The sequence below is a fragment of the Heterodontus francisci genome, chromosome 34 (genome assembly GCF_036365525.1).
Source record: "Heterodontus francisci isolate sHetFra1 chromosome 34, sHetFra1.hap1, whole genome shotgun sequence".
NCBI lineage: Eukaryota > Metazoa > Chordata > Chondrichthyes > Heterodontiformes > Heterodontidae > Heterodontus > Heterodontus francisci.
Window position 1 is genome coordinate 33,678,171 of NC_090404.1, and position 24,453 is coordinate 33,702,623.

At 47.8% G+C, this 24,453-nt stretch overlaps 1 pseudogene; it reads left to right on the forward strand.

The window, feature by feature from the left end:
- LOC137349330 (zinc finger protein 585A-like) overlaps positions 1–24,453 on the forward strand; it is a 287,418-nt pseudogene that overhangs the window by 59,543 nt on the left and 203,422 nt on the right.

The following is a 24,453-nucleotide window of genomic DNA, read 5'->3' on the forward strand; positions in this document are numbered from 1 at the left end:
CTCACTGGTTTCCCCTCTCTCTCCTGCCCTGAAAGTGCTGACTCTGTCTGCGTTCAGTTCTGCACTCAGTGGTTCCCCTCTCTGTCACCTGGCCTGAAGGTGCTGACTCTGACTGGGTTCAGTTCAATACTCACTGGTTCCTCTCTCTCTCTGCCCCTGATGGTGCTTACTTTGACTGGGTTCAGTTCTATACTCATTGGTTCCCCTATCTTGCATCTCCTGAAGGTGCTGGCTCTGACTGGGTTCAGTTCTACGCTCACTGGTTCCCCTCTCTCTCCTCCCCTGAAGGTGCTGTCTCTGTCTGGGTTCAGTTCTATACTCACTGGTTCCTCTCTCTCTCCTCCCCTGAAGGTGCTGACTCTGACTGGGTTCAGTTCTATCCTCACTGGTTCCCCTCTCTCTCCTCCGCTGAATGTGCTGACTCTGACTGGGTTCAGTTCTATACTCACAGGTTCCCTCCTCCCCTCCCCTGAAAGTGCTGACTCTGGCTGGGTGCAGTTCCACACTCACTGGTTCCCCTGTTCTCTCCTTCACTGAAAGTGCTGACTCTGACTGCATTCAGTTCTACACTCAGTGGTTTTCCTCTCCGGAAGGTGCTGCCTCTGACTGGGTTCAGTTCCGCACTCACTGCTTTCCCCTCTCTCTCCTCCCCTGTAGGTGCTGACTCTGACTGGGTTCAGTTCTATACTCACTGGTTCCCCTCTCTCTCCTCCTCTGAAGGTGCTGACTCTGACTGGGTTCAGTTCTACACACACTGGTTCCCATCTCTCTCCTCCCCTGAAGGTGCTGACTCTGACTGGGTTCAGTTCTATACTCACTGGTTCCCCTCTCTCTCCTCCTCTGAAGGTGCTGACTCTGACTGGGTTCAGTTCTACACTCACTGGTTCCCCTCTTTCTCCTCCCCGGAAAGTGCTGACTCTGACTGGGTTCAGTTCTCCACTCACTGGTTCCCCTCTCTCTCCTCCCCTGAAGGTGCTGACTGTGACTGGGTTCAGTTCTGCACTCACTGGTTCCCCTCTCTCTCCTCCTCTGAAGGTGCTGACACCGACTGGGTTCAGTTCTACACTCACTGGTTCCCCTCATTCTCCTCCCTGAATGTGCTGACTATGACTGGGTTCAGTTCCACACTCACTGGTTCCTCTCTCTCTCCTCCCCTGAAGGTGCTGACTCTGACTGGGTTCAGTTCTACACTCACTGGTTCCCCTCTCTCTCCTCCCCTGAAGGTGCTGACTCTGACTGGGTTCAGTTCTACACTCACTGGTTCCCCTCTCTCTCCTCCCCTGAAGGTGCTGACTCTGACTGGGTTCAGTTCTACACTCACTGGTTCCCCTCTCTCTCCTCCTCTGAAGGTGCTGACTCTGACTGGGTTCAGTTCTACACTCACTGGTTCCCCTCTCTCTCCTCCCCTGAAGGTGCTGACTGTGACTGGGTTCAGTTCTGCACTCACTGGTTCCCCTCTCTCTCCTCCTCTGAAGGTGCTGACACCGACTGGGTTCAGTTCTATACTCACTGGTTCCCCTCATTCTCCTCCCTGAATGTGCTGACTATGACTGGGTTCAGTTCCACACTCACTGGTTCCTCTCTCTCTCCTCCCCTGAAGGTGCTGACTCTGACTGGGTTCAGTTCTACACTCACTGGTTCCCCTCTCTCTCCTCCCCTGAAGGTGCTGACTCTGGCTGGGTTCAGTTCTATACTCACTGGTTCCCCTCTCTCTCCTCCCCTGAAGGTGCTGACTCTGGCTGGGTTCAGTTCTATACTCACTGGTTCCCCTCTCTCTCCTCCCCTGAAGGTGCTGACTCTGACTGGGTTCAGTTCTACTCTCACTGGTTCCTCTATCTCTCCTCTCCTGAAGGTGCTGACTGTGGCTGGGTTCAGTTCTACACTCACTGGTTCCTCTCTCTCAATGCTCTCCAGAAGGTGTTGACTCTGACTGGGTTCAGTTCTATACTCACTGGTTCATCTCTCTCTCCTCCCCTGAAGGTGCTGACTCTGACTGGGTTCAGTTCTACACTCACTGGTTCCCCTCTTTCTCCTCCCTGAAGCTGCTGACACCGACTGGGTTCAGTTCTGCACTCACTGGTTCCCCTCATTCTCCTCCCTGAAGCTGCTGACACCGACTGGTTTCTGTTCTACACTCACTGGTTCCCCTCTTTCTCCTCCCCTGAAGGTGCTGACTCTGACTGGGTTCAGTTCTGCACTCACTGGTTCCCCTCTCTCTCCTCCCCTGAAGGTGCTGACTCTGGCTGGGTTCAGTTCTATATTCACTGGTTCCCCTCTCTCTCCTCCCCTGAAGGTGCTGACTCTGACTGGGTTCAGTTCTATACTCACTGGTTCCCCTCTCTCTCCTCCCCTGAAGGTGCTGACTCTGACTGGGTTCAGTTTTCTACTCTCTGCTTCCCCTCTCTCTCCTCCCTGAAGGTCCTGACTCTCACTGGGTTCAGTTGTACGCTCACTGTTTCCCCTCTCTCTCCACCCCTGAAGGTGCTGACTCTGACTGGGTTCAGTTCTACACTCATTGGTTCCCCTCTCTCTCCTGGCCTGAAGGTGCTGATTCTGGCTCGGTTCAGTTCTGCACTCACTGGTTCCCCTTTCTCTCTCCTCCCCTGAAGGTGCTGACTCTGACTGGGTTCAGTTCTATACTCACTGGTTCCCCTCTCTCTCCTCCTCTGAAGGTGCTGACTCTGACTGGGTTCACTTCTTTCCTCACTGTTTCCTCTCTCTCTCCTCCCCTGAAGGTGCTGATGCTGCCTGGGTTCTGTTCTACACTCACTGGTTCCTCTCTCTCCTCTCCTGAAGGTGCTGTCTGTGGCTGGGTTCAGTTCTCTACTCACTGGTTCCCCTCTCTCTCCTTCTCTGAAGGTGCTGACTCTGGCTGGGTTCAGTTCTACACTCACTGGTTCCCCTCTTTCTCCTCCCTGAAGGTGCTGACTCTGACTGGGTTCAGTTCTATACTCACTGGTTCCCCCCTCTCTCCTCCCCTGAAGGTGCTGGCTCTGGCTGGGTTCAGTTCTTTCCTCACTGGTTCCCCTCTCTCTCCTCCCCTGAAGGTGCTGACTCTGGCTGGGTTCAGTTCTACACTCACTGGTTCCCCTCTCTCTCCTCCCCTGAAGGTGCTGTCTCTGTCTGGGTTCAGTTCTATACTCACTGGTTCCTCTCTCTCTCCTCCCCTGAAGGTGCTGACTCTGACTGGGTTCAGTTCCGCACTCACTGCTTTCCCCTCTCTCTCCTCCCCTGAAGGTGCTGACTCTGACGAGGTTCAGTTTTGCCTTCACTGGTTCCCCTCTTTCTCCTCCATGATCGTGCTGACTCTGGCTGGCTTCAGTTCTGTACTCATTGGTTCCCGTCTCTCTCCTCCCCTGAAGGTGCCAACTCTGACTGGGTTCAGTTCGACACTCACTGGTTCCCATCTTTCTCTTCCCCGATGGTGCTGACTCTGGCTGGGTTCAGTTCTACCCTCACTGGTTCCCTTTTCTCTCTACTCCTGAAGGTGCTGACTCTGTTTGAGTTCAGTTCTACACTCACTGGTTTCCCCTCTCTCTCCTGCCCTGAAAGTGCTGACTCTGACTGCGTTCAGTTCTGCACTCAGTGGTTCCCCTCTCTCTCACCTGGCCTGAAGGTGCTGACTCTGACTGGGTTCAGTTCAATACTCACTGGTTCCTCTCTCTCTCTGCCCCTGACGGTGCTTACTTTGACTGGGTTCAGTTCTATACTCATTGGTTCCCCTATCTCGCATCTCCTGAAGGTGCTGGCTCTGACTGGGTTCAGTTCTGTACTCACTGGTTCCCCTCTCTCTCCTCTCCTGAAGGTGCTGACTCTGACTGTGTTCAGTTCTGTACTCACTGGTTCCCCTCTCTCTCCTCTCCTGAAGGTGCTGACTCTGACTGTGTTCAGTTCTATACTCACTGGTTCTCCTCTCCGGAAGGTGCTGACTCTGACTGGGTTCAGTTCTACACTCAGTGGTTCCCCTCTCTCTCTCCTCACCTGAAGGTGCTGACTCTGACTGGGTTCAGTTCTACGCTCACTGGTTCCCCTCTCTCTCCTCCCCTGAAGGTGCTGACTCTGACTGGGTTCAGTTCTATCCTCACTGGTTCCCCTCTCTCTCCTCCCCTGAAGGTGCTGTCTCTGTCTGGGTTCAGTTCTATACTCACTGGTTCCTCTCTCTCTCCTCCCCTGAAGGTGCTGACTCTGACTGGGTTCAGTTCTATCCTCACTGGTTCCCCTCTCTCTCCTCCGCTGAATGTGCTGACTCTGACTGGGTTCAGTTCTATACTCACAGGTTCCCTCCTCCCCTCCCCTGAAAGTGCTGACTCTGGCTGGTCCAGTTCCACACTCACTGGTTCCCCTCTCTCTCCTTCACTGAAAGTGCTGACTCTGACTGTATTCAGTTCTACACTCAGTGGTTTTCCTCTCCGGAAGGTGCTGCCTCTGACTGGGTTCAGTTCCGCACTCACTGCTTTCCCCTCTCTCTCCTCCCCTGAAGGTTCTGACTCTGACTGGGTTCAGTTCCATACTCACTGGTTCCCCTCTCTTTCCTCCCCTGAAGTTTCTGACTCTGGCTGGGTTCAGTTCTGCACTCACTGGTTCCCCTCTCTCTCCACCCCTGAAGGTGCTGACTCTGACTGGGTTCAGTTCTACACTCACTGGTTCCCCTCTCTCCTCCCTGAAGGTGCTGACTCTGACTTGGTTCAGTTCTACATTCACTGGTTCCCCTCTCTTTCCTCCCCTTAAGGTGCTGACTCTGACTGGCTTCAGTTCTGCACTCATTGGTTCCCCTCTCTCTCTTGGCCTGAAGGTGCTGATTCTGGCTCGGTTCAGTTCTGCACTCACTGGTTCCCCTCTCTTTCCTCCCATTAAGGTGCTGACTCTGACTGGCTTCAGTTCTGCACTCATTGGTTCCCCTCTCTCTCTTGGCCTGAAGGTGCTGATTCTGGCTCGGTTCAGTTCTTCACTCTTCCGAAGAAGGGTCACTGACCCGAAACGTTAACTCTGCTTCTCTTTCCACAGATGCTGCCAGACCTGCTGAGTGAATCCAGCATTTCTTGTTTTTGTTTCAGTTCTTCACTCACTGGTTCCTCTCTCTCTCCTCCCCTGAAGCTGCTGATTCTGACCGGGTACAATTCTACACTCACTGGTTCCTCTCTCTCTCCTCCCCTGAAGCTGCTGACTCTGACTGGGTTCAGTTCTACACTCACTGGTTCCTCTGTCTCTCTTCCCCTGTGGGTCCGGCCAAATCTTACCAGCAACAGTGAAGCTCCGTGGCTGCAACCCCGCCCTCCCGCAGCTGGACAACAGGAAGTCAATTTCCATATTTAAATCAAAAAAACAAGTTCATTTGAATGCACTTCCCCGCAATCCTCTGGGCCTGCCGCGATCTACAGTGCAATTCTCCCACACCTACAATTCACCATCTGGGGAAAGCAGGTGTGACACTAGTGGGGAGGGAAGGGGAAAGGAGCGAAGATTTTTACTGCATGGCGGGGACGGTGGGAAGGGGTGAACTTTCAACTTTGTGCAGTCTGGCAGGGGAATGTCAGAATTCAAAGGTAATTTTTTTGTGGGGAGGAGGTGAAGGGCAAATACTTAGTGTAATTTTTATTGGGCGGGGCTTGGAAAGGGTCGTTCAAATTTTATTTTGTGTATTTTTGGGGCGGGGGGGTGGGGGGGGGGGTGGTGGCAGAGGGGTGGGTTCACTTTAAAAATTCAATTTGCCGGAAAGGATGGCCGCTCTTTAAAAATGGCACCAACACCTGCGCAAAGGCAGCTGACAGCATTGCTGGCGATGGAAAGCCCGACCTCTCCACATGATTGGTGAAGGGGAGGAGTGGGGCGGGGCTAGCCGCCCTGGCCATTTAAATGAACCACTGTGTGGCAGATCGGGGTGGATCTTCGGCTTGCAGCCACCATTTTTTGAGTCCAATGCGGAGAGCGGCAGCAGGTTTTTAAAATCCAGCCCAATGAATGGGATTGACCCACATCCTGAGACATCAGGACAGGAAGAGAGAGAATCTGCAGAAGAGGAAAGTATTAGTAGGAGCCTGGGTGCTGAATCTGGAACAGTGAGCAGAGAGGGGGAGGAATGTGTGAGACAGGGATTTATAGATTTAGATGAAAGGAGAAAAGATATTCCATAGAATCTACAATTGTCTGTTCTGAATTTCTATCATTAGCTGGATTCAAATAACAGAGGAAGAAATGTCTTTGGGATACTTTAAGCATTTGTTCCGCTACATCCTGCCCTGAGACTTAAAGGTACATGTCTTTAATGAAGGAAACAAAACTGCAGGGCTGGAACAATCGGGCAGGGGAGTGGGACTGATTGGATAGCTCCGTGGAGAGCTGGAATGGACTCAATGGGCCGAATGGCCTCCTTCGTGCGATAAATGACTCTGATTCTATAATAGGAGGGAATTGAGTAGCTGGTGAGTCGTCTCTTTTATTTTAAGTGGTACAGTTTTTAAGTGTTACTAAGGTTTATGAGTATTAGTAAAGTTTCTTCGTAGTTGCAAGGTTTATTATTGACCAGATAGAGGAATGGCAGGGCTGCTCCTACCTCTAGTGTGCACATCCTGTGCTATGTGGGGACTCTAGCACTCTTCCCGTGTGCTGGATAACCCTTGGTGCAGGAAATGTCATCAGTTGCAGCAGCTCGAGCTCCGGTTTCAGAGCATGAACAGCAGCTGGACTCATTGCGTCGTATCTGTGAGGTTGAGAGCTCTGCGGATAGCACGTTTATTGATGTGATCACCCTGCAGCTTAAGAATATGTGGGGGGAGAGAGAGAATGGGTGACCAAAAGACAGTCAAGAAGAAACAGGCAGTTGCTGCAGGAGACCCTGAGTGCATCTTACTCTTCAACCAGTATTCAGTTCTGAATACTGATGAAAGTGATGGTTCTCTGGGAAGCGCAGCCAGAGCCAGGTCCATGGCACCACGGTTGTCTCAGCTGCACAGGGGGCGCCAAGAAGACTAGAAGAGCAATAGTGATCGGAGATTCAATAGTTAGGGGAATAGACAGGCATTTCTGCATCTGCAGACGTGAATCCAGGATGGTGTGTTGCCTCCCTCAGGACAATGTGCAGCAGGGCGCATGTGCAGCCATCCTGGACCAGGAAGAGAAAATGTTGTGAATTTCTTTCCTGGACTGACAGTGACGACTTTTGTAAACTCCTTTTGCAGGGTATTAGAAAGGGGGCACTTGCAGATGGGGAATCTCAAACCAAAAATCACATCAAGATCCGACAGAGTCACTCGATTCATCAGGACCTGAATATTATCAACCTTTGAATATGGAAGGAGAAAGGTTTGTCTGTTCTGTCTGTGGGAAAAGATTTCAGGTATCAGTGAGACTGGAAAAGCACTGAGATACACAAAGCCCTGGTTGGACCACACCTGGAGTATTGTGTTCAGTTCTGGGCACCACACCTTAGGAAGGATATAATGGCCTTGGAGGGAGTGCAGTGTAGATTTACCTGAATGATATCTTGACTCCAAGGGTTAAATTATGAGGAGAGATTACACAAATGAGTCATCGTCATTATGGTAGAAATGGAGGATTTTCAGCTTTTTGATTCCATCCCAGCTCTCTAGAACAATCCAGTCAGTCCCATTCCCCCACTCTATCCCCGTAGTCCTGCAGGTTTATTTCCCTCAAGTGCCCATCCGATTTCCTTTAAAATTATAGATCATGTCTGCTTCTGCCACCTTCATAGGCAGCGAGTTCCAGGTCATTACCACGCGCTGCATAAAAGAAAAGTTCTTCCTCACATCCTTCCTGTATCTCCTGCCCAAAATCTTAATCTGTGTTCCCTCGTCCTTGTATCATCAGCTAATGGAAACAGCTTTTCTTTGTCTACCTTATCTAAACCTGTCATTATTTTCAACACCTCTATCAGATCTCCCCTCCCCTTTGCTCCAAGGAGAACAACACCAGCTTCTCCAACTTAAACTTGTACTAAATTCCCTCATCCCTGGAACCATTCTGGTAAATCCCGTCTGCACCCCCTCATTGACCTTCACATCCTTCCTAAAGTGTGGTGACCATAACTGGACACAATACCATAGCCGATTGTGGCCTAACCAGAACTTTATAAACGTTCAGCATGACTTCTTGCTTTTGCATTCAATACTTCTGTTTATGAGGGCCAAGGTTCTATTTGCTTTGTGAATTACTCTCTCAATATGTCCTGCCACTTTTAATGATCTATGCACATGAAACCCCAGCTCCCTCTGTCCTTGCACACTCTTTATAAATTGTGCTATTAATTGTATGTTGCCACTTCCTATCCCTTCTGCCAGAATACATCACCTCACTATGAGGGTTGTATTCCCTGCAATTTAGAAGATTAAGGAATGATGTGGTCAAGGTTTTCAAGATATTAATTGAAACTGATAGGGTAAATAAAGATAAACTATATCCGCTGATTGGGGAATCCTGTACTCGGGCATAGTCTAAAGCTTAGAGCCAGACCTTTAATTAATCCTTTCCTGGGCCCTTTAAACCAGAGCATTAATCTGCCCCTGGCCCTATAAACCCAAGGATTAATCCACTCCTGGGCCCTGTAAACCGACACATTAATACATCCCTGTGTCTTGTAAACTCGAACTTTAATCCACCCCTGTGCCCTGTAAACCTGAGCATTAATCCACTGCTGGGCCCTATAAACCGGATCATTAATCCAGCCCTGGGCTCTGTGAACCTGTGCATTAATCCACCCAGGCTGCACGTACACAGAAATACAGCCCAGAAACAGGGTGTTCAGCTCCACTAGTCTGTGCTGCTGTTTATAATCCACATGAGCCGCCTCCCAATCTAATTAGCTCGACCCAATCTGCCCCCCAACCGTCTATTCCCTTCTCACTCATAAATGTATTGAGCCTCCCCTTAAATATATCTTTGCTGTCTGCTTCAACCACTCCAAGTGGCAGTGAGTTTCACATTCTCGCCACTCTCCGAGTAGAGTCATTTCTCCTAAGTTCTCTATTTGACCTGTTAATGTCTGTCTTATATTGCTGCCCCCTTGTTCTGACTGACTGATAATTTTAAAGACCTCTATCAGATCTCCTCCTAGTCTTCTCTTTTCCAGAGAAAGGAGCCCCAGCCTGCTCAATCTTGCTGGATAGTAACATCCTCTCTGGTGACATCTTTGTAAATCTATTCTGCACTTTCTTCAGTGATTTAATATCCTTTTTTAATCTGGAGACCAGAACTGCTCACAGTCCTTCTAAGTGAGGTTCTCTATAAATTTAACATTCCCTCCCTGCTGTTACATTGTATTCCTCTAGAAAAGAACATCAGCTCTTTCTTTGCTCTCTTATCGACTTGTGTTGCTCCTTTTAGTGACTTATGTGACTCTGTTCCCAGATCTCTTTGCTCCTCTGCTCCATTTAAGTTCTTACATTCTAACCAATAACTGGCCTCTTTATTCCGCCTCCCAAAATGAACCAGCTCACATTTCACTATGTTGAATTTCATTTCCCATTTATTTATTTATTTAAATTTTTTTTTAGAGATGCAGCACTGAAACAGGCCCCTTCGGCCCACCGAGTCTGTGCTGACCATCAACCACCCATTTATACTAATCCTACACTAATCCCATATTCCTACCACATCCCCACCTGTCCCTATATATTTCCCTACCACCTACCTATACTAGGGGCAATTTATAATGGCCAATTAACCTATCAACCTGCAAGTCTTTGGCATGTGGGAGGAAACCGGAGCACCCAGAGGAAACCCACGCAGACACAGGGAGAACTTGCAAACTCCGCACAGGCAGTACCCAGAATCGAACCCGGGTCCCTGGAGCTGTGAGGTTGCGGTGCTAACCACTGCGCCACTGTGTCCAGTCTGCTAGCCTTTTTATATCTTCCTGGATTTCAGTGCATTCTTCTACATTATTAGTTTTACCACCCTGTTTGCTGTCATCTGCACATTGCGAAAACATCCCTCTAATTACTATGTTCAAATATGCATGAAGACCTTCACACCATATTTGATGACTCGCTGTCATGGTCCTGTAGTTTTTTTCCCCCTGGAATGTGCAGTGTACCTTTAAGGCTTGCAAAGGATCAGCACTGCTTTAAGAACCAGCAGGCCTCCAGAGTTACTGCGAAGGTGCATTTTCGTTGCCTTGGATTCAGCCATTCATAGACTGTGATTCAAAAGGTGCATTCCTGTTACAATGGATACAGCCACTGGGATTGAGCATCATGCAATACATTTGTTACAATTCAATTTTGAACTGGCTTTTTAGTTGACGACAGTCTGTTCGAAGAGAACACACAGACAGACAGCTGTGGTGTTGGCACCTGAAAAAGGAGCTCTCAGCCATGTAAACTGAAGGAAGAGAATTTTAGTCTGTTTAATTATTATTATTTCTCAAAATTCCAAAAACCGCCAAGCCAAAACGGAGATCTCTGATAATTTGAACTGAAGGAAGGGAAGTTAGATTGTGACAATCTTTTATCCCTCAAAAACTCTAAAGTCATATTGATTCTATTGAAAGTGTTCACAAGATGTTAATTGTTGAAATCTATCGCTGAAGAAGGAAGCATCACTTACAGCTGGAATTAGACTATGGTCTGTTCGACTGTGGAAGAACCTTTTTTCCCCATTGGATGGTTGTGAGGACTTCAAGCAACATTGGACTGTAAATTTGCAATTTTAAATGTTTATACCTTCATAATGTTTAAGAATTTAGTTTTTCTAATTAAACAGTTAATTTGTTGATGTAAAGACAGCTGATTTGGTTAACCTCATTCGGGGGTTAATAGATGGTAAAATTTGGCTGTGTCTTTCTTTAATTTGGAAAGTTTGAAATGATATGTTAGGCGATCTGTGGAGGGACAGGATTGAATTAACAGTGTGTATCTCCCACCACAATCAGAATAGTTTATTTAGACTGGGGGCTTTGACTGGAGCAGTTGGTTGTAACACCCGGGCACTCTGGTATCTGTACAATTTATTTAATAATTTTATTCATTGCTTCTCCAGCCCCAATCTCCATGGGATATCATGAAGATAATTCAATAACTGGAGCTTTACATGGCAGATTAATTACTCAGGACCCACTGTGCGTCAGAAAGTCTCTGATCAATGCGTACAGGAGTGCAGTGCACCAGCGCAGGATCGGACTGTGCTCTGTGCATGTGCAATGCATGTGGTGGGGAAGGACTGAGGTGGAACAGCCTAGAGGAGCCCATGAGCCATGTCTATACTCCCTGTATAGTTAGTTGAAGGGGCTGTTCCTCAATGTAACATCATAGAAATTTACAACATGGAAGGAGGCCATTTGGCCCATCCTGTCTGTGCTGACCAATAAGGAGCCATCCAGTCGAATCCTACTTTCCAGCTCTTGGTCCGTAGCCTTGTGGGTTAAGACACTTCACGTGCATATTGAAGTACTTTTTAAATATTATGAGGGTTTCTGCCTCTACCATCCTCCCAGTCAGTGAGTTCCAGATCCTTCCATCCTCTAGGTAAAAACATTTCCCCTTGAATCCCCTCTAAACCTCCTACCTCTTAATCGATACCTATGCCCCCTGGTTATTGACCCCTCACCCAAGGGGATTGGTCCTTCCTATCCACTCTATCTGGACCTCTCATAATGTTATACACTTCAATTTGGTCTCCCCTCAGCCTCCTCTGTTCCAAAGAAAACAACCCTCCTCTATCCAATTTTTCCTCATAACTAAAATTCTCCAGTCCAGGCAACATGCTCGTAAATCTCCTCTGTACCCTCTTTAATGCAATCACATCTTTCCTATAGTGCGGTGACCATAACTATGCAGTACTCCAGTTGTGGCCTAACCAGTGTTTTATACGGTTCCAGCATAACCTCCTTGCTCTTATATTTTGTGCCTCGGCTAATAAAGACAAGTATCCCGTATGCCTTCTTAACCACCTTATCTACCTGCCCTGCCAACTTTAGGGATCTATGAACATGCACCCAAAAGTCCCTCTGTTCCTCTATACTTCTCAATATCCTACCATTTATTGTGTATTCCCTTGCCTTGTTAGCTGGCTCCAAATGTATTATCTCACACTTCTTCGGCTTGAATTCCATTTGTCACTATTCTGCCCATCTGATGAGTCCATTGATATCTTCCTGCAGTTTACAGCTTTCTTCTTCATTATCAACCACACGGTCAATTTTTGTATCATCTGTAAACTTCTTAATCAAGCCTCCTACATTCAAGTCCAAACCATTGAATTATAGAACAAAAAGCAAAGTAATGATCTCTGCAGAACCTCACTGAAAACAGCCTTCCAGTCACACAAACACTCATCAACCATTACCCTTTGCTTCCTGCCTCTGAGTCAATTTTGGCTCCAACTTGCCACTTTGCCTTGGATCTCATGGGCTTTTACTTTTGTGACCAATCTGCCATCTGGGACCTTATCAAAAACCTTGGTTACACTTTAGTCCCACTTTCCCATGGGTGGCGCAGTGGTTAGTACCGCAGCCTCACAGCTCCAGCGACCTGGGTTCAATTCTGGGTACTGCCTGTGTGGAGTTTGCAAGTTCTCGAGGTGCTCCGGTTTCCTTCCACAGGTTAATAGGTAAATTGGCCATTATAAATGGCCCCTAGAAGAGGTAGGTGGTAGGGAAATGTGGGGATGTGGTAGGGATATGGAATTAGTGTAGGATTAGTATAAATGGGTGGTTGATGGTCGGTACAGACTCGGTGGGCCGAAGGGCCTGTTTCAGTGCTGTATCTCTAAACTAAACTAAAACTCTCTGAATCTTTGGTTGCTCATTGTATAGGGAGGTGGGTAAGTTGGAGGATCTTCTCTTGAGCCTGGTTAAAACAGCAATGTGTAGGGCCAGGATGTGCAGGGACCATGTTGGGGATGAGTGTGTGTCTTTGTCTGCAGGTCTCTCTTTCATGGTTTTGTCCATGCCCGGGTAGCCCTGGAGAGGGAGCACGCTTGAAATCTTCTGCGTTCGGGGTGGGGGCGGTGGTGGTCCTCAGGATACAGAGTGTCCCTTGGACACTGGTGCAATGTTCTGGTTTAGTTTGGAAGTTTCACGTTGCTTCTGTTGTCATTTGTTGCTTATTTTAACTTCTTTTAGTTTGAATGGGCCACATGTTTGGGGAGGAACCAAGAGAGGAAAAACTTTTCCCCAGAAACTAAAACTGTCTGTTCTGAATTTCTATCCGAGACTGACAGTGATGACTTTTGTAAACTCCTTTTTATAGGGTATTAGAAAGGATTTACAAACGGGAAACTCAAATGAAACATCACATCAAGATCTGACAGAGTCACTCGGTTCATCAGGACCTGAATATCATCGGCCTTTGAATGTGGAAGGAGAAATATTTGTCTGTTCTGTCTGTGGGAAAAAATTTCAAACATCAGTGTGACTGGAAATGCACCGAGACACACAGACACCCGACTGTGAGTGTTTCAGTGACTGACTGTGGAAAGAGCTTTAACCAGTTACACAGCCTGAGAAAACATCACCATTCTTTTCCTGGACAAACCGTACACGTGTTCTGTGTGTGGATGAGGCTTCAACAGATCATCCAACCTGGAGAGACACAAGGACACTGGCACCACGGAGAAGGCATGGAAATGTAAGGACTGTGGGAAGGGATTCTGTTCCCCATCCAAGCTGGAAATTCATTGGAACACTCACAGTGGAGAGAGGACATTCACCTGTTCTGAGTGTGGGAAGGGATTCACTCAGTTATCACACCTGTTAACACGTTAGCGAGTTCACACTGGGGAGAAGCCATTTACCTGTTTGTGTGTGGGAAGGGATTCACTCGGTCATCCCATCTCCTGAGATATCAACTTGCGCACTCTGATGGGAGATGTATTTCATGTTCTGAATGTGAGAAGAGCTTTAAAAGCTAAATTGATCTGTTGAAGCACCAACACACCCACACTGGGGTAAGGCCATTCACCTGCTCTGAGTGCGGGAAGGGATTTACTCAGTCATCCCATCTCCTGAGACACCAACTTGTTCACTCTGATGGAAGACGTTTTTCATGTTCTGGATGTGACAAGAGCTTTAAAAGTGTGAACAGCTGAGACACCAACATTACACACTGGGTGGAGGCTGTTCACCTGCTTCCTGAGTGGGAAGAGATTCCCTCTGTCAACATGAGTGTATTCAAAGGGTGCATTAATGCCCGGGATTACAGGACCCAGGGATGGTTTAATACTCCGACATATGGGACTCTGACTCAGTTTAATTTAAATGAATTATATTGTGATGTGAGTGGTTTTATTATTAACGCAGCATGAAAAAAATTCTACAGGCCTATTGCTCCAGATTTAGTGGTGCCTGTGGTGTGCAATACGTTCACTGTCCGAGATCAGCTGCCCCTGGGAGAGGACAGTTTGTGATGTCCCTGTGGTGTGCAGTGTGTTCAGTGTCTGACTCTGAGCTGTCCCAGAGGGGGAAATTTGTGATGTCATCGTGGGGTTCAGTGTGTTCAGTGTCTGACCCTGAGTTATCCCGGAGGGCGGGGGAGCAGGGGGGAGGGGACAGTGTGTGATGTCCCTGTGGGGTACAGTGTGTTCAGTGTCTGACCCTGAGTTGTCCCGGGGGGCAGGGGAGCGGTGGGGGGGGACAGTGTGAGATGTCCCTGTGGGGTACAGTGTGTTCAGTGTCTGACCCTGAGTTATCCCGGGGAGGGGGGTTGGGGGGAGGGGACAGTGTGTGATGTCCCTGTGGGGTACAGTGTGTTCAGTGTCTGACCCTGAGTTATCCCGGGGGGGGGGGGGGGGTGGGGGGAGCGGGGGTACAGTGTGAGATGTCCCTGTGGGTTTCAGTGTGTTCAGTGTCTGACCCTGAGTTATCCCGGGGAGGGGGGTGGGGGGAGCGGGGGTACAGTGTGAGATGTCCCTGTGGGGTACAGTGTGTTCAGTGTCTGACCCTGAGTTATCCCGGGGAGGGGGGTTGGGGGGAGCAGGGGTACAGTGTGAGATGTCCCTGTGGGGTTCAGTGTGTTCAGTGTCTGACCCTGAGTTATCCCGGGGAGGGGGGTTGGGGGGAGGGGACAGTGTGTGATGTCCCTGTGGGGTACAGTGTGTTCAGTGTCTGACCCTGAGTTATCCCGGGGGGGGGGGGGGTGGGGGGAGCGGGGGTACAGTGTGAGATGTCCCTGTGGGTTTCAGTGTGTTCAGTGTCTGACCCTGAGTTATCCCGGGGAGGGGGGTGGGGGGAGCGGGGGTACAGTGTGAGATGTCCCTGTGGGGTACAGTGTGTTCAGTGTCTGACCCTGAATTATCCCGGGGGGCGGGGGAGCGGTGGGGGGGACAGTGTGAGATGTCCCTGTGGGGTTCAGTGTGTTCAGTGTCTGACCCTGAGTTATCCCGGGGAGGGGGGGTGGGGGGAGCGGGGGTACAGTGTGAGATGTCCCTGTGGGGTACAGTGTGTTCAGTGTCTGACCCTGAGTTATCCCGGGGAGGGGGGGGGGGGTGGGGGGAGCGGGGGTACAGTGTGAGATGTCCCTGTGGGGTTCAGTGTGTTCAGTGTCTGACCCTGAGTTATCCCGGGGGGCGGGGGAGCGGTGGGGGGGACAGTGTGAGATGTCCCTGTGGGGTTCAGTGTGTTCAGTGTCTGACCCTGAGTTATCCCGGGGAGGGGGGGTGGGGGGAGCGGGGGTACAGTGTGAGATGTCCCTGTGGGGTACAGTGTGTTCAGTGTCTGACCCTGAGTTATCCCGGGGAGGGGGGGGGGGGGTGGGGGGAGCGGGGGTACAGTGTGAGATGTCCCTGTGGGGTTCAGTGTGTTCAGTGTCTGACCCTGAATTATCCCGGGGGGCGGGGGAGCGGTGGGGGGGACAGTGTGAGATGTCCCTGTGGGGTTCAGTGTGTTCAGTGTCTGACCCTGAGTTATCCCGGGGAGGGGGGGAGCGGTGGGGGGGACAGTGTGAGATGTCCCTGTGGGGTTCAGTGTGTTCAGTGTCTGACCCTGAGTTATCCCGGGGAGGGGGGGTGGGGGGAGCGGGGGTACAGTGTGAGATGTCCCTGTGGGGTACAGTGTGTTCAGTGTCTGACCCTGAGTTATCCCGGGGAGGGGGGTGGGGGGAGCGGGGGTACAGTGTGAGATGTCCCTGTGGGGTACAGTGTGTTCAGTGTCTGACCCTGAGTTATCCTGGGGAGGGGGGTGGGGGGAGCGGGGGTACAGTGTGAGATGTCCCTGTGGGGTACAGTGTGTTCAGTGTCTGACCCTGAGTTATCCCGGGGAGCGGGGGGGGGGGGAGGTGGGGGGGACAGTGTGAGATGTCCCTGTGGGGTTCAGTGTGTTCAGTGTCTGACCCTGAGTTATCCCGGGGAGGGGGGTGGAGGGAGCGGGGGTACAGTGTGAGATGTCCCTGGGGGGTACAGTGTGTTCAGTGTCTGACCCTGAGTTATCCCGGGGGGCGGGGGAGCGGGGGGGGGTGGTGGGTGGGGGGGACAGTGTGAGATGTCCCTGTGGGGTACAGTGTGTTCAGTGTCTGACCCTGAGTTATCCCGGGGGGCGGGGGCGGGGGAGCGGGGGGGACGGGACAGTGTGAGATGTCCCTGTGGGGTACAGTGTGTTCAGTGTCTGACCCTGAGTTATCCCGGGGAGGAGGGTGGGGGGAGCAGGGGTGCAGTGTGAGATGTCCCTGTGGGGTACAGTGTGTTCAGTGTCTGACCCTGAGCTGCCCTCTCTCATCCTCCTTTGGGGGGAGGGGGTTGGAGGCGGTGTCGCTCTCCTCAGAAGGAGTTAAATGGAGGATCAGCCTCATCTGCATGACTCAGACCCAGTTCATCTCTGATATTCTTTCAAACCCAATCTGCAGCTTTAGTTGATTTTCTGATCAATTGTTGAACATTGTTTTGCTCCATTTGTGGTAGTTTTCAGTATTGGAAGAAATGTCCTTTAAATGGTAAAATATTTGACAAACGTAGAAATAAACTCCGTTGGAGGTAAATACAATCAGCAGGTGTTCTACCTGACCCTTCACCCTTGGATTACTTTGACATCTGCCCAGAATATAAAATTCCAGGGATTATTAACATCAGCAGAAACAAACTCCAACTGTCAGAAGGAATATGGTTCAGTTTTGGATCTTATTAACAACAGCAGAATCCAACCCCCGCAGTCACTTGTGAACTCATTAGTATCTCAGCTGGATGGATGATCGATTTAAACCCTCCCTCACACTGAACAATTGATTTTAGTTCTGCTAATATTAATAATCCCTCTATCTGGGCTGGAGTTTCATCTTCTGGCAATCGGTTTGCTCTTCAAATAAAGTATCTTCAGGCTATTTTCAGGATTTTGTGCAATGAAACAAACACTAAGACTGATTTACCTGGTACAGCCCTCGGCTCCGCTCCCTGAAGCCCAAGGGGCACAGATTTGACAGGACATGGCCGACAACTGGTTTATCCATCCACCACCAGATCTGCCTGGACCACTTAAAACACGATGGGCTACTGCTCTCATCTGTTAAAACTGTCACTATTTCAGGATTATCCCGGAATGCAAAGATAATCCCTGGCTTCTTGACTCTACTGCAAACTTTATTCGTAAACCCCTCAGTCCTGTCTCCTCCAGCCACAACTCCAACAAGAATTGTGAGCAGTTCATGGATTCCTTTGTCTACTAAGATCGAGGTCATCTGATTAGCTGCCTCTGCCTCTGCCACGTCCCTCCCTTCCACTAACCCACCTGGACAAACTTCCTCTAATGCTCCCCCACCATAGGCCTGAATTTGCATCTTTCTCCAGTTTCTCTCATATCTCCTCTCATGCACTCCCTGAGCTCATCTTGTCCACGCGGCCCACTTCCTGCTAACTCCATCCTATTCTCACTAAACTGTTGATCACCCAACTTCCCTTCCTGGTCTCCTTGTTAGCTGATATTGTTAACGCTTCTCTTTCTTCTGGTGTTGACCTTTTCCTCTTTCAATCTGTCATCATCACGCTGTTCTCCAAAAAACAACACTTGACCACAATGGTCTTGCAAACTACTGTACAATCTCCAACCTTCCTTTCCTCTCCAAAGTCTTTGAACATGTTGTCGCCTCCCAAATCCATCCCCATCTTTCCCGGAACTCCATGTTTGAATCCCTCCAATCAGGTTTCTGCCTCTGCCAATGTACAGAAATGACTCTAATCAAAGTCACAAATGACATCATATATGACTACAAAAAAATTTCCCTCTTCATCCTTCTCGCCCTATCTGCAGCCTTTGACATGGTTGACCACACACCATCCTCCTCCAGCACTCTCCACTGTTGCCTGGCCTGGTGGGACTGCTCGCCACTGGTTCCATTCTTAACTATCTAATTGTAGCCAGAGAATCACTTGCAATACTTTCTCTTCCAGATCCTGCACCCAAGGGATCAGTTCTTTGCCTCCTCCTATTTTTGATCTACATGCTGCCCGTCAGTAACATCATCCAGAAATATGGCGTTGGTTTTCACATCCACACTGACAATGCCCAGCTCTACTTCACCACCACCTCTTTCAACCTCTCCACTGTCTCTAAATTATCAGACTGCTTATCCGACATCCAATGCTGGATGAGTAGAAATTTTCTCCAGTTTAAATATTGGGAAGACTGAAGCCATTTATTTTGGTCCCAGCTCCAATCTTCATTCCCTGTCTACTGACGCCATCCCTTTCCCTGGCAATAGTCTGAGATTAAACCAGTCTGTTCGCAACCTTGACCCCACGTTTGACCCTGAGACGAGCTTCCAACTGCATGTTCACACCCTCACTAAGACTGCCTATTTCCAGCTGGGTAACATCACTCGGCTTCACCCTGTCTCAGTCTGCTGCTGAAACCCTCATTTATGCCTTCGTTACCTCCATGCTTGATTAGTCCAACGGACTCCTGTCTGGTCTCCCACATCCTGTCCTCAATAAACTTGAAGTCATGCAAAACTGCGATCTGTGTCTTAATTCGCATCAGGTTCTGTTTACCTATCTCCCCTGTGCTCATTGAAATAAGTATCATCTGAGTCTTGATTTTTCAATTCTCATCTTTGTTTTCAAATCTCTTCATGGCCTCACCCCTCACTATCTCTGTAATCTTCTCCAGCCCACGACCATCTGAGAAATCTGAGCTCATCTAATTCTGGCCTCTTGACCATCCTTGATTTTTCTCACTCCACCACTGGTTGCAATGGCATCAGTTACCTAGGCTAAAAGCTCTGGAATCGCTCCCTAAACCTCTCCACTTCTCTATCTCGAATCCCTCCGTCAAGACAGCTCCTTTATACTTACCTCTTTGACCAAGCTTTTTGTCATCTGTCCTAATATCTCCTCATGTGGTTTGGTGTCATTTTCTGTTTCACAATGCTCCTATGAAATGCCTGTAAATGTTTTATTTAGTTAAAGCCACGATATGAATAGAAAGTGTTGTTATTTGTACTTCTTGCAAATTAGTATACTGTATTCACTGCTCACGATGCAATCTGCTCTACATTGGGAAGACCAAATGCAGATTGGGTGATCACTTTGAGGAACACCTTCATTCAGTCTGAAAGCTTAGCGCTGAGTTTCTCGACGCTTGCCATTTTAATTCTCTTCCCCATTCTCACTCTGACCTCCATCTCCTTGCCCTCCTGCACTGTTGTAATGAAGCTTACTGGGAGCTCGAGGAAGAACACTGCATTGTTCTATTTGGCACTTTACAACTTCTTGAATTTAACATTGAGTTCAGCAGTTTCTGTTCCCAAAGAGAGTTGTCGGGATCTGGAACACTCCACATGAAATGGTGATGGAACCTAATTCTATCAATAATTCTAAAACAGTGTTGACAGGTATTTGAAATGGTGGCCTAGTGATATTGTCACTGAAATAATGCTTTGAGGATACGGATTAAAGTCCCACCAAGGCAACTGGTGGAAGTTAAATTCAATGAATTAATAAATTCAATTAACTAATGAAAAACAAATCTGGAATTGAAAGCTATTTTCAGTAATGGTGCCATGAAACTATCATTGAAAGTTGTAAAACCCCATCTGGTTCACTAATGGTCTTTAGGAAAGGAAATCTGTCATCCTTACCTGGTCTGGGCGACATGTGACTCCAGACCCACATCAAGCTGGCTGACTCTTAACTGCCCTATGAAATCGCCCAGCAAGCTACTCAGTTGTCAAAGGCAATTAAGGATGGGCAAAATTTGCTGGACTTGACAACGATGTCCACCTCCCATGAAATAATAAATCAAATAGGAACTTACAAGGTTACAAACAGAAAGTAGGTGTTTGAGACTAAACACTCCTCTTTCAAAGAAGCAGAACAAGCACAAAGGGTTGAATGGCCTCCTTTTGAGCTGCAAGTTTCTATTATTCTAGGAGATGTCCATTTAGCCACTTGAAACTGTTCCGCCATGCAATGAGGTCATGGATGAATTGTGACCTAACTCTCTATACCCGCCCCATATCCCTTCTTACATTGTTTCACAAAATCTATCAATCTGAGATTTAAAATTAACATGATGTAAGCATTGAGTACAAAAGCAGAACAGTTATGCTGAACTTTTCCAAACCTCTGGTTAGGCCCCAACTAGAGTACTACACCCAGTTCTGGTCACCACACATTAGGAAGGATGTGCCGGTCCTTGAGAGCGTGCAGGGGAGGTTTACCAGAATGGTACCCGCGATGAGGGATTTTAGTTACAAGGTTAGGTTGGAAAATCTAGGTTTAGATTAGAACAAATGAGATTGAACGGAGATTTAATCAAGTGCAAAAGATTGTTTCAGGCTTAGATAAGTTCGACAAGAAAAAATAATGTTCCCATTAACAGATGGTAACAGAACTAGGGGACACAGATTGAAGGTTTTGGGCAACAGATGCAGGAGGAATGTGAGGAATAACTATTTTTCTGCAGCGGGTGAAAATGACTTGGAACTCGCTGCTCACAAGGGCAGTGGAAAGTGGAAACAATCAATGATTTCAAAAGGAAATTGGATGGACACTTGAAGGAAATAAACTTGTAGGGCTACAGGGATCGAGCGGGGGAGTGGGACTGACTGGATTGCTCCTAGGAGAGCCAGTATGGACTCGATGGGCCGAATGGCTTCTTTCTATGCCTTGGATATCTCTATGAATCTGCCACGCTTTAGAACTGTGCCATTAAATCTCTACTGCCTCACCATATCCCTTCTTCCAAAATGTATCTCCTCACACTTCTCTGCGTTAAATTCCATCTGCCACTTGTCTGACCATTCTGTGAGCCGACCTATGTCTTGGTGCAGTCGATTGGTATCATTAACTCTCCTTGCCACAATGTCCAAGTTTGGGATCATAGGTAAATATGGAATTTTTCCTCAGTAGTCCAAGATCCATATCCATTTGTCGTTGATTCTCACTTGAATAATTGACCTGACAAGCATCATGCACGATATTTTTTGTCTCATCATAATATCCATCTTTATCGTAATCCAAGTGCCCTGGCTTTTCTCTTTACGATACACCCTTGTTGGAACATACCTAGCTTGTACCTGAAACATCTCCCCCTTAAAGATCATGCATTGTTCCATCGCAGTTTTTCCTGTGTGTCTTTGGCTCCATTATATCCTGTGTATGTTCCCTTGTCATCCTATTGAAGATAGCCCTCTTCTAACTAAGTAATTCTACTTTTGATTGTTCCTTGCACTTCTTCATTATTAGTCTAAACCTTATGATACAATGATCACTGTTAACCAACTGTTGGTAACAGCCACTTGATCCACTTAGCCCACCTCATTCCCCGGCATCAGATCCAGCAAATGCCTCCTTCCTAGTTGGACTGACAACATACTGATCAGGGAAGTTATCCACAGCACATTTCAGAAATTCCTCTCCGTCCTTACCCTTTACCCTAACATGAAGTAAAGTTCCCCAATATCGCCATTCTATAGTTCTTTCACATCTACATGACTTCCCTGCAGATTTGCTCCTCGCTCTCTTTCTCTCTCTCTCACTCACTTCTTGGAGGCCTATAGAATAATCCTAGTAGCATCATCATACTTTTCTTGTTCCTCACCTCTAACCAAATGGATTTTGTTCTCGCCCCGTCAAGAACATTGTCTCTTTTCATCACTACAAGGTGTTCTCTCATCAGTGCTGCTACTCTAACTCGCTTTTATCCTTCCCTATCTTTTCCGAAAACTTTGGATCGTTTGATATCAAGTGTCTAGTCGTTATTTTAAGCCACGTTTCTGTTATTGCCACTGCATCATAACCCCACATGGCTATTTGTGTGTGTATTTCACCAAGCTTATTCAAGACACTTTGTGTGTTCACATACAGGCATGTTAAGACAGGATGTCCCAGCTCTCCACCCTGGGATTCTCAAAATGAATAGGATGGGATGTGTTTTGAGACAGGATGTCTTAGTTTAGTTTAGAGATACAGCACTGAAACAGGCCCTTCAGCCCACCGAGTCTGTGCTGACCATCAACCACCCATTTTATGCTAATCCTACACTAATTCCATATTCCTACCACATCTCCACCTGTCCCTATATTTCCCTACCACCTACCTATACTAGGGGCAATTTATAATGGCCAATTAACCTATCAACCAGCAAGTCTTTGGCATGTGGGAGGAAACCAGAGCACCCGGAGGAAACCCACACAGACACAGGGAGAACTTGCAAACTCCACACAGGCAGTACCCAGAATTGAACCCAGGTCACTGGAGCTGTGAGGCTGTGGTGCTAACCACTGCGCCACTGTGCCACTAGCTCTTCAGCCTGGGATTCTCAAAATAAATAGGATGGGATGTGTTTTGAGACAGGATGTCCTAGCTCTCCACCTTTGAAGGGACAAGGAGTGGACCATTTTGGCTGATTGGAACTGTTTTATGCATTGCCCAGTAACCAATCTCCCTGTGCTCAATACAGGCTGTGAGTGTTTGATGGGACAGTGTAGAGTAGGGTTGACCAACATACGGCCTGCCGATGTAAACTGTACCCAGCCATTCCTCTTCCTCGCCAGGGGTCCATGACTGGAGATCAGAAATGTTCCATTGGCTTCTTGTTCCAAGCTGGCTTTTAAAAATAATTGCACTATCAGTTTCACAGCTGACAGGCACTGGGAGCAGGAACAGTGGTTTCCTAACTTCGGGGGGTTTTCCAGCAGACATTTTAAAAAAGTTGGAAACCACTGGAAAATCCCGCATCTTTCTGAAGTTGGGAAACTGCTCTCCCCACTATATATCTAACTGGTGCTTTACCTGCCCTGTGAGTGTTTGATGAGATCAGCTCTCATTCTTATAAACGCCAGAGGATTTCGGCCTTGTCATTCAACCTCTTCTGATAGGGCAATATTCCAACCCCTGGAATCAGTCCAGTGAGATTTCAGTCCACTACCACTCAGGCAAGTATGCCCTTCCTTAAACGGAGATCATAACCGTACACAAATCTGTAATTAATCATATCCAGCACGAAATCATGGCAGTGGACCCAAGTGAACCACTTGCATTTCTGTATGAATGATTTCTTAATTATATCTCAATTAGATTACAAAAAAATTCATTTTATATTCTAGTTTGGTGAGCTGCGGGCACAGATTTCCACTTTGAATATGATGTGGCGATAGCAGAGATCTGGTTCAAGAAAGGGCAGGAATGTGTAGTTAATATTCCGAGGTATAAGCTGTCCAGGCAAGGAAAAAAAATGAAGAGGGTGGCAATATTGGTTAAGGAGAAGTGATGGAGAGACAGGATGCCCTGGCAAGGTCAAAGACAGTATCTCTGTTTAGAGCTAAGAATGAATAGAGGTACCGTTATATTGCTGGGTTTATTCTATAGGTCACCAACTAGCGGGAATGATATAGAAGAACACATTTGCAGGGAAATTACAAAGTGCTACAAAAACTATAGAGTAGTAATATTGGGGGGATTTTAATCAACCTAATATAAACAGGGATCGTAATAGTGTTCAGGGCAGAGAAGGGGAAGAGTTTCTAAATTGTGTTCAGGGTATTTTTCCAGAAGAGTATGTTTTCAGTCCAAGGAGGAAGGAGGCCTTGCTGAATATGCTTCTGGTGAATGAAGTGGGTCAATTGGATCAAGTGTCAGTCGGGAACCATTTATAGGACAGTGCTCATCGTATCATAAGGTTTAGTTTGGCTTTGGAAAAGGTCAAGGAGCAATCTAGAGCAAAACATAATTAATTGGGGGAAAATCAACTTCAATTGGATGAGAAAGGTTCTGGCTCAGATAAACTGGAACAAAGTTTGGGGGGCAAAACTGTAATGGAACAAGGAGCTACCTTTAAAGAGGAGATAGCTTGGTACAGTCGAGGTACATTACCACAAGATGGAAAAGTAGCACAAAAAAAGCCAGAGCTCATTAGATGAGGAAAGAAATAGAGAGTAAGATGATCAAAAAGGATGAAGATGACAGATTTTGGGTTGGTAATACGTGAGAACTAAGCCGAATATAAAAATTCAGAGGAGAAGTGAATAAAATAAATAAGGCAAAACGAGAACATGAGAAAAGACTGATAGCGAACAAACA